The sequence below is a fragment of the Athene cunicularia genome (assembly GCF_003259725.1).
Source record: "Athene cunicularia isolate RWA chromosome 4 unlocalized genomic scaffold, athCun1 chr4_part1, whole genome shotgun sequence".
Taxonomy (NCBI): Eukaryota; Metazoa; Chordata; class Aves; order Strigiformes; family Strigidae; genus Athene; species Athene cunicularia.
This window is the reverse complement of record NW_020799098.1, coordinates 4480701-4494172: the sequence shown is the minus strand read 5'-3', so window position 1 is coordinate 4494172 and position 13472 is coordinate 4480701. Positions and strand designations below refer to the sequence as shown.

At 38.7% G+C, this 13472-nt stretch overlaps 1 long non-coding RNA gene across 2 annotated transcripts in view; it reads left to right on the top strand.

Annotated features, from left to right (window-relative positions):
• Positions 1-1396: 1396 nt before the first annotated feature.
• The window catches only part of LOC113479433, a 21142-nt gene continuing 9066 nt past the window's right edge, over positions 1397-13472 (top strand). Inside the window, exons 1-3 of one of the 2 annotated variants that reach the window (XR_003398250.1) lie at positions 1397-2346; positions 2630-2768; positions 5088-5197. This is a non-coding gene — a long non-coding RNA (uncharacterized LOC113479433). Of the gene's footprint in view, positions 2347-2629; positions 2769-4326; positions 4433-5087; positions 5198-13472 lie in introns of those variants that run through there. The other variant, XR_003398251.1, reaches the window with a different exon arrangement.

Here is a 13472-nt window from a genome sequence, read left to right as displayed (position 1 = left end):
TCCTCTCCTCTCCTCTCCTCTCCTCTCCTCTCCTCTCCTCTCCTCTCCTCTCCTCTCCTCTCCTCTCCTCTCCTCTCCTCTCCTCTCCTCTCCTCTCCTCTCCTCTCCTCTCCTCTCCTCTCCTCTCCTCTCCTCTCCTCTCCTCTCCTCTCCTCTCCTCTCCTCTCCTCTCCTCTCCTCTCCTCTCCTCTCCTCTCCTCTCCTCTCCTCTCCTCTCCTCTCCTCTCCTCTCCTCTCCTCTCCTCTCCTCTCCTCTCCTCTCCTCTCCTCTCCTCTCCTCTCCTCTCCTCTCCTCTCCTCTCCTCTCCTCTCCTCTCCTCTCCTCTCCTCTCCTCTCCTCTCCTCTCCTCTCCTCTCCTCTCCTCTCCTCTCCTCTCCTCTCCTCTCCTCTCCTCTCCTCTCCTCTCCTCTCCTCTCCTCTCCTCTCCTCTCCTCTCCTCTCCTCTCCTCTCCTCTCCTCTCCTCTCCTCTCCTCTCCTCTCCTCTCCTCTCCTCTCCTCTCCTCTCCTCTCCTCTCCTCTCCTCTCCTCTCCTCTCCTCTCCTCTCCTCTCCTCTCCTCTCCTCTCCTCTCCTCTCCTCTCCTCTCCTCTCCTCTCCTCTCCTCTCCTCTCCTCTCCTCTCCTCTCCTCTCCTCTCCTCTCCTCTCCTCTCCTCTCCTCTCCTCTCCTCTCCTCTCCTCTCCTCTCCTCTCCTCTCCTCTCCTCTCCTCTCCTCTCCTCTCCTCTCCTCTCCTCTCCTCTCCTCTCCTCTCCTCTCCTCTCCTCTCCTCTCCTCTCCTCTCCTCTCCTCTCCTCTCCTCTCCTCTCCTCTCCTCTCCTCTCCTCTCCTCTCCTCTCCTCTCCTCTCCTCTCCTCTCCTCTCCTCTCCTCTCCTCTCCTCTCCTCTCCTCTCCTCTCCTCTCCTCTCCTCTCCTCTCCTCTCCTCTCCTCTCCTCTCCTCTCCTCTCCTCTCCTCTCCTCTCCTCTCCTCTCCTCTCCTCTCCTCTCCTCTCCTCTCCTCTCCTCTCCTCTCCTCTCCTCTCCTCTCCTCTCCTCTCCTTCATTACTTATACTTATTGAATGTATCTGGACAAAAGCAACGTCAGAAAATACAGTGAAAAATCCTGCTATCCTGGTTTCTCTCCTCCTTTATCCTTGTGACTGTTATTCAACAGTAGGAGCTAACCTGCTAAGTTTCCTTTATGATGTCCTTTGGGTCACAAAGAAATGTGATTTCTCACAGACCAAGTGAGCTTTCAGTATGCAGAATAAAAAACTGAATAATCTTAGCTATGCTGCATGACTGATTGTTGTCCTTTCTTCTTTCCTCTAGGTAACCCCAAATTAAATTGCCTTCAGTAAAAACATATAAAATATAATTAACCTTAGTGACATTGTTATCCTCAATGCCCCTGAATCCATCTAGCACAAAGCAGAAAGAAACATTTCTTCTTTGTTATGACTAAAAATTCTATAACAAAATATGGAGTTATCCAAGTGTTACTGTATCATAGGTAACAACACTGAACTGTTGTCAAACTTTCAGCGGCGGTATGGCGTGGAATGACAAGCCTTTGTGACATTGGGTTGTTCAGTCAGTATTGCCTTGTGAATTGATTTTGCAGCCTGAAACAACCTGGATTAGTTTGAGTTGTAACTCTGTCACAGACTGGGTTGAAGATTCTGTGCACATCACTTTTCTTCTGTCTGTTACCTTACCTGTCAGATGGGATGATAATTCTTGCCTGCCTTACTGGAGTGCAGTGAAGATTCGGTAGCAATTTTAGACATAAATTATCACATGATTTTCTGAGACTACAGTTGGTACAAGACACAGAGATGCCAATGGTTTGTCATCTCCAGAAATAGATCATGCCAGTCCTTAGCATGATTTTTCACAGTTAGACAGCAATTATTTGCAGAGTAGTACCAGGCTAAAAAGGTCTGTGTGGTTGGTTGCTATCTGTTAGAAGGAGGGATGAAGAAACATTTAGAAATTGCTAGCCTCTGTTTAAAAGCTGAGGTGCCAGTTATCACCTTCTTCCATTTCATAGCTCTACTAAAACATAAGGAAGTAGATCCTCTATCCTCAGTCTTAGAACGCCCATCAGCTTAGTACAGAGATGTTGCTACAGGACTAGGAAAATCAGCTGAAGATCCCGTCCTTTTGGGTTGTTGTCATTGTCATGTTTTTAACTGTCATTACAGCAAAATATTTCTTAATATTCTGAATTCATTCACATCTGAAGACAAGAGTTCTGAGAGTGCACTTTTTATTTACACCCCACTTACTGTGCGGATTTCCATACAACTTGAGTTCAATCAAATACCTGAGTCACACTAAATGAAGATTGCAAAGAGCCAGAGGTGAGTCTAGACATCTAAGGAGATCATAATGTCAACACGGGATACCATAGAAGTCACTGGTCTTACTGCAAGTGAAGCTTGACTGCTATTATGTTTAACTTTCATGTATTAAAGCAAATAAAAGCTTTCCCAAACTCTTTTGATCACCATATTGTCATGAGCTCACCAAAGTTATCTCTGCATTTCACTTTGAATCTTGATTTAGTAAAATTTATTCATTTGCTTAGCTGTTCTTCCATACCTGTTCGCTTTTTCATTTGTTTTTTCTATTGCCATTGAAAAGACAAAAAAGAGAAAATCACATCTGAAGGACATTTCGATACTTAACTGGCCTGTGGACACCTTCTTTAGTGCTATCAAGGACACCCAAAAATTATTTTATTCTTCAGTTCCTGGAAGGATGAAGGAAAAAGAAACTAAAGGTAAGTCTTATGTTTCCTGCAGAGATCTCCATTCCTGTATAAATCAGTAAGAAATAATTTCCAACTGGGTGTTTCCAATGTTATTTATTTTTCACTCTCTACCTAAAAAACATACACAGAATTCAAGCAACCGCTGTGCCTGTACAATTTAGGTAGTTATCATTCAGAAACACAAAGCCCAGAGTTACAATTAAATCCTCACTCTGCCAGGCACTGCATAAACAAGTAGATACAGAAGGCACATTACAGAAGACAGAGATGAAAGAAGGAACAGATACAATCTCTGTCCTTCCTTTACAGGGGTAAGCCAGAAAGCTCAACATATTCTCTGATGCAGCTCTATGCATTCATGTTTATTCTCTACAGGATATATATATATAGGGGTTCACACTGTCCTACAAGGAGCCCAAGCTCAGCTTCTTTCAGATCCTATCCATCCTTTCAATAGACAACATGAGAGACCGTCTGGGAAAAGGTACAATTAGGAAAGGATACGATGGTCCAAAAAAAAAAAAAAAAACCCAAAACAAAACAAAACAAAAAAAAACAAACCCCAAACCATATCATTTTGATGCTTGGTTGCAAGACTTGAGATTTCTGAGTTTTGGAACCGCACATATTTGTGAAGTTTGAACTGAAGCCTGAGCTCGTGGCCTTGCTCAGATCATAGTGCAGATGCAGGAGTACAGAAACTCATTTGCTGCCTCAAGGAGACCAAAGACAGCAGCAACATATGGTCCATGCTCACAAATTCCCTTTCCTTGTTTAATCTATTGGAAAATGCTGCCTATCTAATATTTCTATCTGTAATTTTTATATTTCATTACCCAAAGTGAAATCACAGCTGGGACTCATGGAACAAAAATTCAGAACAAGCCTGCCAAACATGTGTGTTTTCAATCCAGGCTAGTAAAAAGGAATCACTGTGATAGCTAAAGGCAGCAAATATCTGTGCACAGCACTGCTTTCATCATGCTCTCTCTGTCAGAACTTGTTTTGATTTCTTTTCATATCTGCTATGAATAAAGGCTATGCATTGACTATTAAATGTACTGGATTTGATTTTGAGACTAACTCCTTGAGCTAGATGAGAAGGGACTTAACTGATGTCTGTAGACATAATCTAGTAATTTTATAAAAGAATCAAATTACTGTCTTTTCTATACATGTATTAACGAACACTTGTAAATACCAGTAAGGGGTTTTTGTTTTATTTTTGGTGGTTTTCTTAAGAGAAACCTAGATAATAAATACTGAAGAAAAGGAAAAATTTGAAAATGCAAATGTAAATCCAACAAAATATATACTGATAAAAAGAAAAATAAAACTTACGGAGGGGTAAGCAAGCAAGAATTGCTATTTCAAAGAAATGTATAGTGTAGTACTATATATTAACTCTAGTTTGGAGAGTAGTTCAATATTATAACCCCCCAATTATCTGGAAGAAGGGATACACTGATACAGATCTTTTTATAGCATCGAGTCCTAGAACACTATGAACTGATATTGCAGGATGTTTTCTCAGCTGTCTAATTATTCTGTTTTATGAACCAGCTTTATCTGAAGGATGCTTTCTGCACTCAGTTTCACTGTGGCTTAGTCTCTGGAGAATTTCCATTACACTGAGCACCCCAGGATTTACTGAGTAGAGAGCACTGCAGAAGGTAGGACTTTGGCTTCTTTTTTAAAGCTGGGACTAGTAATGTGAAGCCCCCACTTCCATACAGACTGGGGTTGCATCTACTTCTGATTACTCTTATTATTTATGACTTACAGAATGTAACTTAGCAGCTTTAGCCTTATTATATTTAGCACAGCACACACGAGGAAAATAAAACAACAATTTGCTCTTTGAGTCACAGTTCTTGCAGACATATCAGTCCCAAAGGCAGGCTTCACTGAGACACACCCACCCTCAGAAAGAGTGAAGCAGAGATAGTAATTTCTCTAAACGGATGGGGGTTTAGTTTAATAAATGTTTATTCTGTCTGTCCCTCAAATATTATAATTTTTCCCCTTGGTTTACTGTAAGGAAAACTTGCAATTTGCATTAATAAATTGGATCTCACAGTCTTCTGAAAATGAACTCAGTAACATATGCATCACATATTCTGCTAATTCCTTCTGTCTATGCAGTAAAATCTTCAGGGCAAGCACAGTCTTTTACAATGTACATGTCTAGTAGAAAGGGTTCTCAAAGTTGGACCTACTCAGCAACATTGGTAACAACAACATCATCGTCGTCGTCATCATCATCATCATCATCATCATCATCATCATCATCATCATCATCATCATCATCATCATCTCATTTTATAGGTTGAGAATAAAGCAGAAAGTGACAGAAAGTGAGGATCCGAGAATCCAGTAACTATATAATCAAAACCAGTAGCAATTCCAGTGGACTTCTGTGGTCTTCAGATCAAGCCGTAAGTGCAGGGCCTATATTTAGTCTTCAGCAGTCTCTGACACAGAAGATGTAAAACTGAGGAATAGATCATCTGGTGCTGGATATGTAGATTCAGTTTTCCTCAGTTTGAAGCAGGCTGTCAATAAGTAATAATTCTGAAAAATGTTCAGGAATGGTTTTGGTTTAGTTTCAACTAAAAGTCTCATTTAAAAATATTTATGTTTCTTGAAGAAATGGTTTCATTTCAAATTATGAGGAACATTTAATTTAAAAGCTTCCTTTTGACATACAGTTTATTTTGTTTGTTGCTTTTTTAAATTTTCTAACTACCAACAATGTATGATCACTGGAAATGAGAAAATTCTCAGTAACATCAATAAAAATGCTAGCAAGTGAAAGACCTCAGCCTGCTAATTGCACATGACAGCAAGTCAGAAAAGTCCTTTTACTTTTCCATTCAGGCTTGAGACGTTACAGTTTGTCTGTTGTTCTGATTTTTTTTTTTTTTTCCCCTTTGATTTTTCCCCTTCCACCTGCTCTAAAATATAAACAAACCAAAACAAGGATGCTCTTTTGGGAAGAGTATTTACTACCATGTGAAAATCGAGCTTCAGTGTATCACAAGTGTGTCATCATTTATTCAGAAATGCTTTGAAAAATTGCATTCTCCAGATTTTCTGAATAAATAAGTGGGATCTGCTTGTTTTATAACTGAACTGAGTCCTATGAAGCACAAGCCATGCTCCCAAACTATCAATTCAAGGGATTCATTTAGAGCCAAGAAGCTTTAAAGCTGTCTTGTTGACAGGAAGCATATTTTATAGTCTTTCACTTCTCCCATTGTGTAGGAAGCAATTCTACACTGGTAGTTTAACCTTCATCTACAAAGAGCAATTGTTCTTCCCATGAAGCCTGTACTGTTTTCACTTCAGGAATACACCAAAGAAATTATTAATGGCAAAAGTTATTAAAAAGAACAGTATTCTTACAGCAAACACTGCCAGTTAAATGCAGACAAATATTTCTTTTAAAAAGTATAAAATTGCTAACGTCTGGCAGGTTTGGTTTGGTTTGGTTTGGTTTGGGGAGTGTTTTTTTCTTTTGTTTTATTATTCTGCTTCACGCTCTACTTTTTTGACAGCCAAATATTTGATAAATCTCTCCAGACCTAACTGACCAGACCTAGTTGACAACATTCAACTGAAAAATCTACATCCAGTCTGTGTTTGTTGGAGTATTTCTGAAAGACAATCATTAATAGAATATTTCAAGACCTGCTTATTAGTGGTAGGAGGTGGTAGTAGCCAAAGGAATAAATATCAAGTTCTACAAGATTCGTTGGGTCATTCATTATGAAATTGCAAGACCAATGCAGAAGGAGTGTTGGAAAATTTGTCTAAATCCTAGACTTCCTTATTCCAGGAGAATATATTTCTCAAGGAGATTTCACACAAAATTGTATTTTCTCTGCCTCTGTTGTCCTGAAAATCGGTGTCTTTCCAGGGCCTATCTAGTTCCTGGGAATTAGGTCACTATCCTGGCAACTCCTGTTGTTTTGAATCCTGTCACCCAGACTCTTGGTCTACATATTCCTAGGCAGGTTCCCCCGCCATTGAGATGGTATACAAAAAGGGAACAATGCTTTTATCACGTCCTTTTCCAGTCACTTTATAGGCTCCCAGAAAGTTAATTGTTTAATAGAGATGAGAGTTTAAACCTGTGACTCCTATTTTCACACAAACATCTTACTCCTGGTTACAAGTCAACAAACACAATAGTGATAGAAACAACATTTAAAATATATTCTCCTGACTATTTCCCATAGGGTGCCTTTGACAGCTTTCTCCTCTGTGTGTAGCTGCTGGAAACTCTCCTGAAAGCCTTAATTCTCCTCAAGAAATATGCATTTAACCAGGGCACTAACTCAACATTATAAATCACAGTCTCAGAACTGAACTACAACTGTGCGTCTGTCTGCACCTTGGCAACTTTGTGAACGTGGATTGACTTGTTTAGGATAAAATTATGCTAAGAAATATTAGATTTTGGAAAGACCTGCCTGGAAGTTGATGTATGCCAATATAAAAACATGAGAGGATTATCCACAGAGTATTAAACCAAAATATACGGTCAACAGTAGACGGTTATTTAATTTAGGCTGCAAAGCATTTATACTTGGCAATTAAACACACAGAAGGAAAGACTCAGCTTCATTTAGATCCTCTTGGGAACCTGACTGATCCTGAAAAATACACTTTTGTTACTCTAGTCACAGTTATAAGAGAGGGGCTAATATTCTCTGGCCCGTTTATATCTCAGTATTGAGCTTTTCTACACATAGGTATTCATCTCATTGGAAGTGCACAATTCTTGATCAAGCTCTGGCCCTGTGCAGCCAAATCATATTTCTGCTTGTGCTATGTGTAACTGTACAAGCAAGTAATGCGGTCCAGGAGCATCTATGGAGCAAACCTTAACACTGAGGATCCAGGCGAGCACTTTAGGAATGTCCCATGGAATACCTGTAATCTGATGTCACAGACAAAAGGCCCATTACTGGATGGACCATGTCAGGTGCACTTCTGGAGCTGTTCTTTGGTTTATTTTCATCTGACACAAAGCTTATCTGCTGTGCATGCTGACAATTCAACAGGGGATTAAGTGGGAATGATTGAGAGAGTCACTGCATAAACTCAGTCCTGATCCAAACTAAAATGGTAGCAGACGCATCAACTGCATGACTGATGTTTCTTGAACCCTGTGCTACAAACGAGGAAATACAAATTGAGATGCAGTAAGCAATTGTCTTTTGCAGAGCATAGCAGCTGTCAGCACCTGCCCCACAGCTGCGTTACGGTCTTAGCCAAAAGGTACGTAGAAGTAGCTGCACTCTTGACATCCTAGATGGTTTGAAGACCCGGGCCAGGGGTGTAAGGGCTCTAGCTCAGGCTTAGTTATATTAATTAAGTGAATTGCAACACCAGTTTGGATACAGCCATAAACCAACTATCCAAAGCAGATGTAAGACAGGTAAGGGGAATCCAGTCTTAACATTCACTTATAACTGAAGCACTTTGATCAGTAGGAAGATGTGATTACCAGGCAGCTCATCACTCTAAGTGTGCTGAGGAACTGGGAATGAACAGGTGAGTCAGTCAGACAGATTTGTTCTCTTTCTGCTGCCTCACGTGGGAGTTCCTGGGTCATTAAGCCCAATAAGCCCTTGTTGCAGTATCCCACCATAAAATCCATTTAGAAGTTTGTTGAGGTCTGTGTTAAAAATAATTAAATTGTGGTACCCTCCCCTCCTCTCCCCTCCAGTTCACATGGGAAGACTTTCCCAGAACCTCAATGTTCTGGTAGTCAGGGAACTTTTTACAAGACCCAAACTAAACATATTCTAGGTCAATTAGATTCTCTCAAGATAAAATACTCTCTGCCAATCTCTCAAAAGAAACAAATGAGTCATATAGGCTTATCAATGAGTCTGTTCTTTGACTTTTTTTGGAATAAAGTAAGAAGTCTGAATGTACTGTTTCATTATTTTTATTTCCCAAAGGCAGTTGTCACTCTGAATAGTCTGGAAAGCCCTGCTCTGGAATTCTTATATCACTGTTTTCTCACTTCTGTTCCTCTTTCACCCATGCCACAAGAGTCACAAAGCAATTTTGCTGTGCCTAGCAAACCTAGTTCATTCACCTACGATTTACAGGAATAACACATGCCTAAAAAGAAAAAAATATATATATATATATATATATTGGAAAGTAATGCACGAAGGAATTACAGTATTTCATAAGAGATAATTCACTTGTCATCTAGATGACATTAGTAAAAATCTCCAAGGCAAGATGAATTTACTTAATTCAAATAAAAAACAGTTTAAAATATGATAACATGTTTTGGTTAAAAAAAGCTTAGAATCGTTTTTGTCTTCATTCTGTCACTTTGAGGGTTGTAGATACTAGAGTAGGTGTGAAAACTAAGAATTTGGAATGTAAGAAATGCAAGCACATGTACTAGAAATCCACACACACACACACACACACACACAAAAAAAAAAAAAAAAAAAAAAAAAAGGTTTTATATTAGTTAATTATACTAAAGTAAGGCAATGGCTAAGCAGAACACGTACAAATCCAAGATCACAGTACACAAATAACGGGTAAATGAACACAGCTGAAAAAAAAAATGTCTATATATCTATCAAAACAAATAAAGGACAGCAAGAACAGATAAGAGATTGCTTTTAGCAGAGGATTTTGTCAATTACAGAACTAACCAACCATGGCTGAATAACATCCATGCTTGGATGAAAGATCACTATCACAAATCAAGCACTGTAGAAGAGCCACAGATAGCTGTGTGCTCAATCCATCAGTTATTTTACAAGAGCTGAGCTCGTCCCTCCATTCTCCTTGTAGCCCCCAGACAAATCCACTGTTTATGAGGCACAGACGCTGCACTGCAGTTTTATCATGGCGTAGGAGCAAGGTCTCACCCCAGTATTTGCACCTAACACACTCTTTTCAGAAGGAAATAACTAATGAAATGAGTAAATTAAAGTAGTCTTGTTTATGTGTTTATTTTCTGCTTGGTCTGTTTGGATGTTTCCAAGTAAATAGAAATTATAAGCTGGAGGTAGAGACTTTCTGCTGTATATGTGTGGGGACTTTCTGCTAAACCATTTTTCTGCAAATTCGACAAGACACTGAAGACATTCTCTTCCTCAGTGTGGGTTTTGAGGTAGTTAATCAAAAGGTATGGAGACTCTCTTGGGTGAAAGGAGGTTCCCTGAAGACACATTATTTGGGCTGTGAAGCTCTGCGGTTACTATAGAGTTTTCCTGAGAGCTGTGGCACATTTTACTTAAGATCTCCCTCTGAACCTGATGAAAATGTGTGAAATGCATTAACCCATTTTACACAAAAATATCTGAACATGATCGTGTTTCACTTATAAGTAAATTGCAGAGGCACAGGTCTTCAGAAGACAAATTAATATGTGTGCAAAACCTTGCCTTAATTGTCTTAGCTTAAAAAATATTATTTTTGGTCCTGTTAATGAGTCAAAGATGGTGCCACCAGTGCCCACTGTCCTTCAGCATGGTTTTGTTTGCTGACTTCTCTGCATTCAAACACTAAATCATTCACCTCCATGTGAGATGTCCTAGTGTCCTCGTTTGGTCTGGGATAGAGTTAATTTTTCTTGAGCTGGGAGGGGGCACAACTGGAGCGCCAGACCCAGATTGGCCAACGGCGTGTTCAATGTCATGTGATGCCACGGTCAGTTTATAAAGGAGGGGGCACCAGGAAGGAGAAGGGTTCTCTCTCACTTCTGGGATTGCTATGGTGGGATCGGAAGCACGCTAAGTATCAGTCAGCGGATGATGAGCAATCACATTGTCCATTACTTATTTGTACTTTCTGTTATTATTTTGTTTTATTGTGATTACTAAACTGTTTGGGGTTTGTTTTTTTTTGTTTTTTTGGTTTTTTTTAATCTCAACCTACAAGTCTCCCTTTGTCCCTCCAGTTCCCTCCTTCATTTGCTGGGTTGGGGGGAGGGTGGAGTGACCAGTTGCATGATATTTGGGTGCTGGATGAGTTCAAACCATGACACCTAGCTATGACATAATCAGTATCCATAACGCTGATGCTTCAATGTTAGTCTAACAGATTGAAATAACTTTAGTCAAATATGAGTTTAAAATCCCTACAGAAAAGTTCTAAATGTATTACCCTGTGCTTGCTCAAGTAATTCTGGGATGTATTCCTTCATTAATTTTCTTACTTGTAAAAGGATACTTTCCCTTACAGTTCTGTTAAATGACATGTCAGAGGGAGTAATGGGATGGGTATTTAGTGATTAGTTTGCTCAACTTGCAGTGTGACATAAACTGTGGTTTGAGTTTTAATTGCATCACCACACAAAGACTCGAAACTCAAATTATTATGCACTGGTAGAGGGTAAAACAATAGAGTGATCTATTTTTAAACTCTCGGGACCTCAGCAGACGTTGGTGCTCCACTTGAGACCTTGTTATTCTTCTACAGTATCAGACTCCAATTTCCATCCCCAAGGATCAAATTCAGTGACCTCAGTAAGAACATGGAGATACAGATGCACATTAAATGAAGCTGGAATTTGAATCTTTAAGGAGAGAAAGTCTTATCCACGACACTGGACAATCTTGACTACAATTAACTTTGGCCATCTGGCGTGTGGACCTCTATCTCTGAAATACTAGTTTAGGTTATCTTTCTAAACAATGTAATAAAGAATGAGATTTAATACTTTCTTCTCCAAACGCAGACGGACAAAACACTTTATTTGGGCTGTCTTTTCTTCATCGGCTGCAAACAGCATCTGGATAGCTGCAATAACATTCTGCATGTTTAAACCAGAAAAAAAAAAAAAAAAAAAAAAAAAAAAAAAAAAAAAAAAAAAAAAAAAAAAAAAAAAAAAAAGTCTGTCTATTGACTTCTTTTTTAAAAAGGTTAAGGTCTTCCAGAGGAAATGTTACCTACTGCCACACCTTACATTTGCTTTCTCTAAGGACTTTTAGTAACATAAGCAATTGTGTTGACTTGTGTCAGAAAGACAAGAGTTAATATCATTTGGAAAAAGAAAGACAACCCTGAATGCATGGCAACCCTCCCAACTGGACAACCCTGAATGCATGGCAAAATGCTGCATCGCTGATGTGGACTGTATTGTTCGTAGCAACAGCTTTGCTTCTGTGTCTTGCTATTATTTGGCAGCCGTGTGGCCAGGAAACCCATGAAGAGTCAGTCAAGTACAGTATTAACCATCGCCCTGTTTAATTGACTTGATCCCCTTCTCAGTACTGCAAAAAAATTGGATGTGTGAATTGTATCTATTATGGATATATCTTTCCTTTCTGCAGATGTCATTTTTTTTGATTTGTTTTGGTTTGGTTTTGGTTTTGGGTTTTTTTTGGTTTTTTTTTTGTTTGTTTGTTTGTTTGTTTGGTTTTTGTGGTTTTTTTTTTTTTTTTTTTTTTTTTTTTAGATTTGTTCATTATTTGACCGTTTTCCAATATTTACCATGGATCACCCTACGTTTTCTTATTATATTGAAAATCAGTTGCAAAACAGGCAATGTGTTTATGTATCTGTGTATATACATGCATTTTTATATTTACACTGTTGATATTGATTCATTTTCCTGAAGTCACAAGTGCTCTTGGCAGTGCTCTACTGAGATTCATCACAATATGTCACACACTAAGAAAATGCTTATTAAAGTAGCTAGATAAAATACTAATCCTGACTCCTAGTGGCAAGTATTTTGGAGAGAATATCATTGTTTTGGCCAAAGACAAATCAATAGTAAAGACACAATCTGTTCTCATCCTGTAATCCAGGCAAAACGAAACTGTTGAAGAGTTTTATTCTTCAGTTCTCAATGACATTTGGGAAGATTTGGGCTATATTACTGTTTTCTATTTATTGTAGATCTATCACCAGAAGCCCTAACTTGGAAAATACATTACCACTAACATTAGTCGGTTTCCCAAACCCATGAAAGAAGAAATCCAAATTTAGCTTGTGTTACAGAAAAATATTTATTATCAAGCTGAAGAAAAGGAAAAATAATCCCTGCTGATATATTTCTTTACATCATGTCACTGCATTCTTTTAATTATGTTCACCTTCCATCTGCCAGCCTGCCGAAGCATCCTCCACTTGAGGAAATTTTTATGTGTTTTAACATAGTTAGGTTTTTGTTTCTTTTTTTTTTTTCCTGAAAAATCATAAAAAATTGAGATATTTGATGATAATTATCACTGCATTGCTCACGTGCATTACACTGATGTGAATTATCACTAAAATATATTGTGTGTATTTCACTAGGATTTGTCATCCTTTGAGGCACATGTGCAAACAGAGGAACACCACAATATGGCATTTCCTTGTTCCATACACCATTGAAACTAAAGAAAATACTGGCCTTATTTAAGTTTTGTGGGCAAAAGAGAGAAAAAAGTATGCAATTATGTTAATAATAATAATAACAACCACAACAATAACAATTAATAATATCAGCTTGTAATACAATTGGTACAAAACATACTCCTAGCTGGCTGAAGGATTGTATTTGAAGCTGTTGAAAGAAATTTTCCAAAACCTTAGGTACTTTCAGAAGAGCAAATTGTTTTCAGAAAGTAAGGCTTGCAGGTTATCAGAGGTATAAAGCAGTCTAAAACTATCCTTCCACAAAATGAAAAGCCATCCAAACCTTTTTTTTTTTTTTTTTTTTTTTTTTTT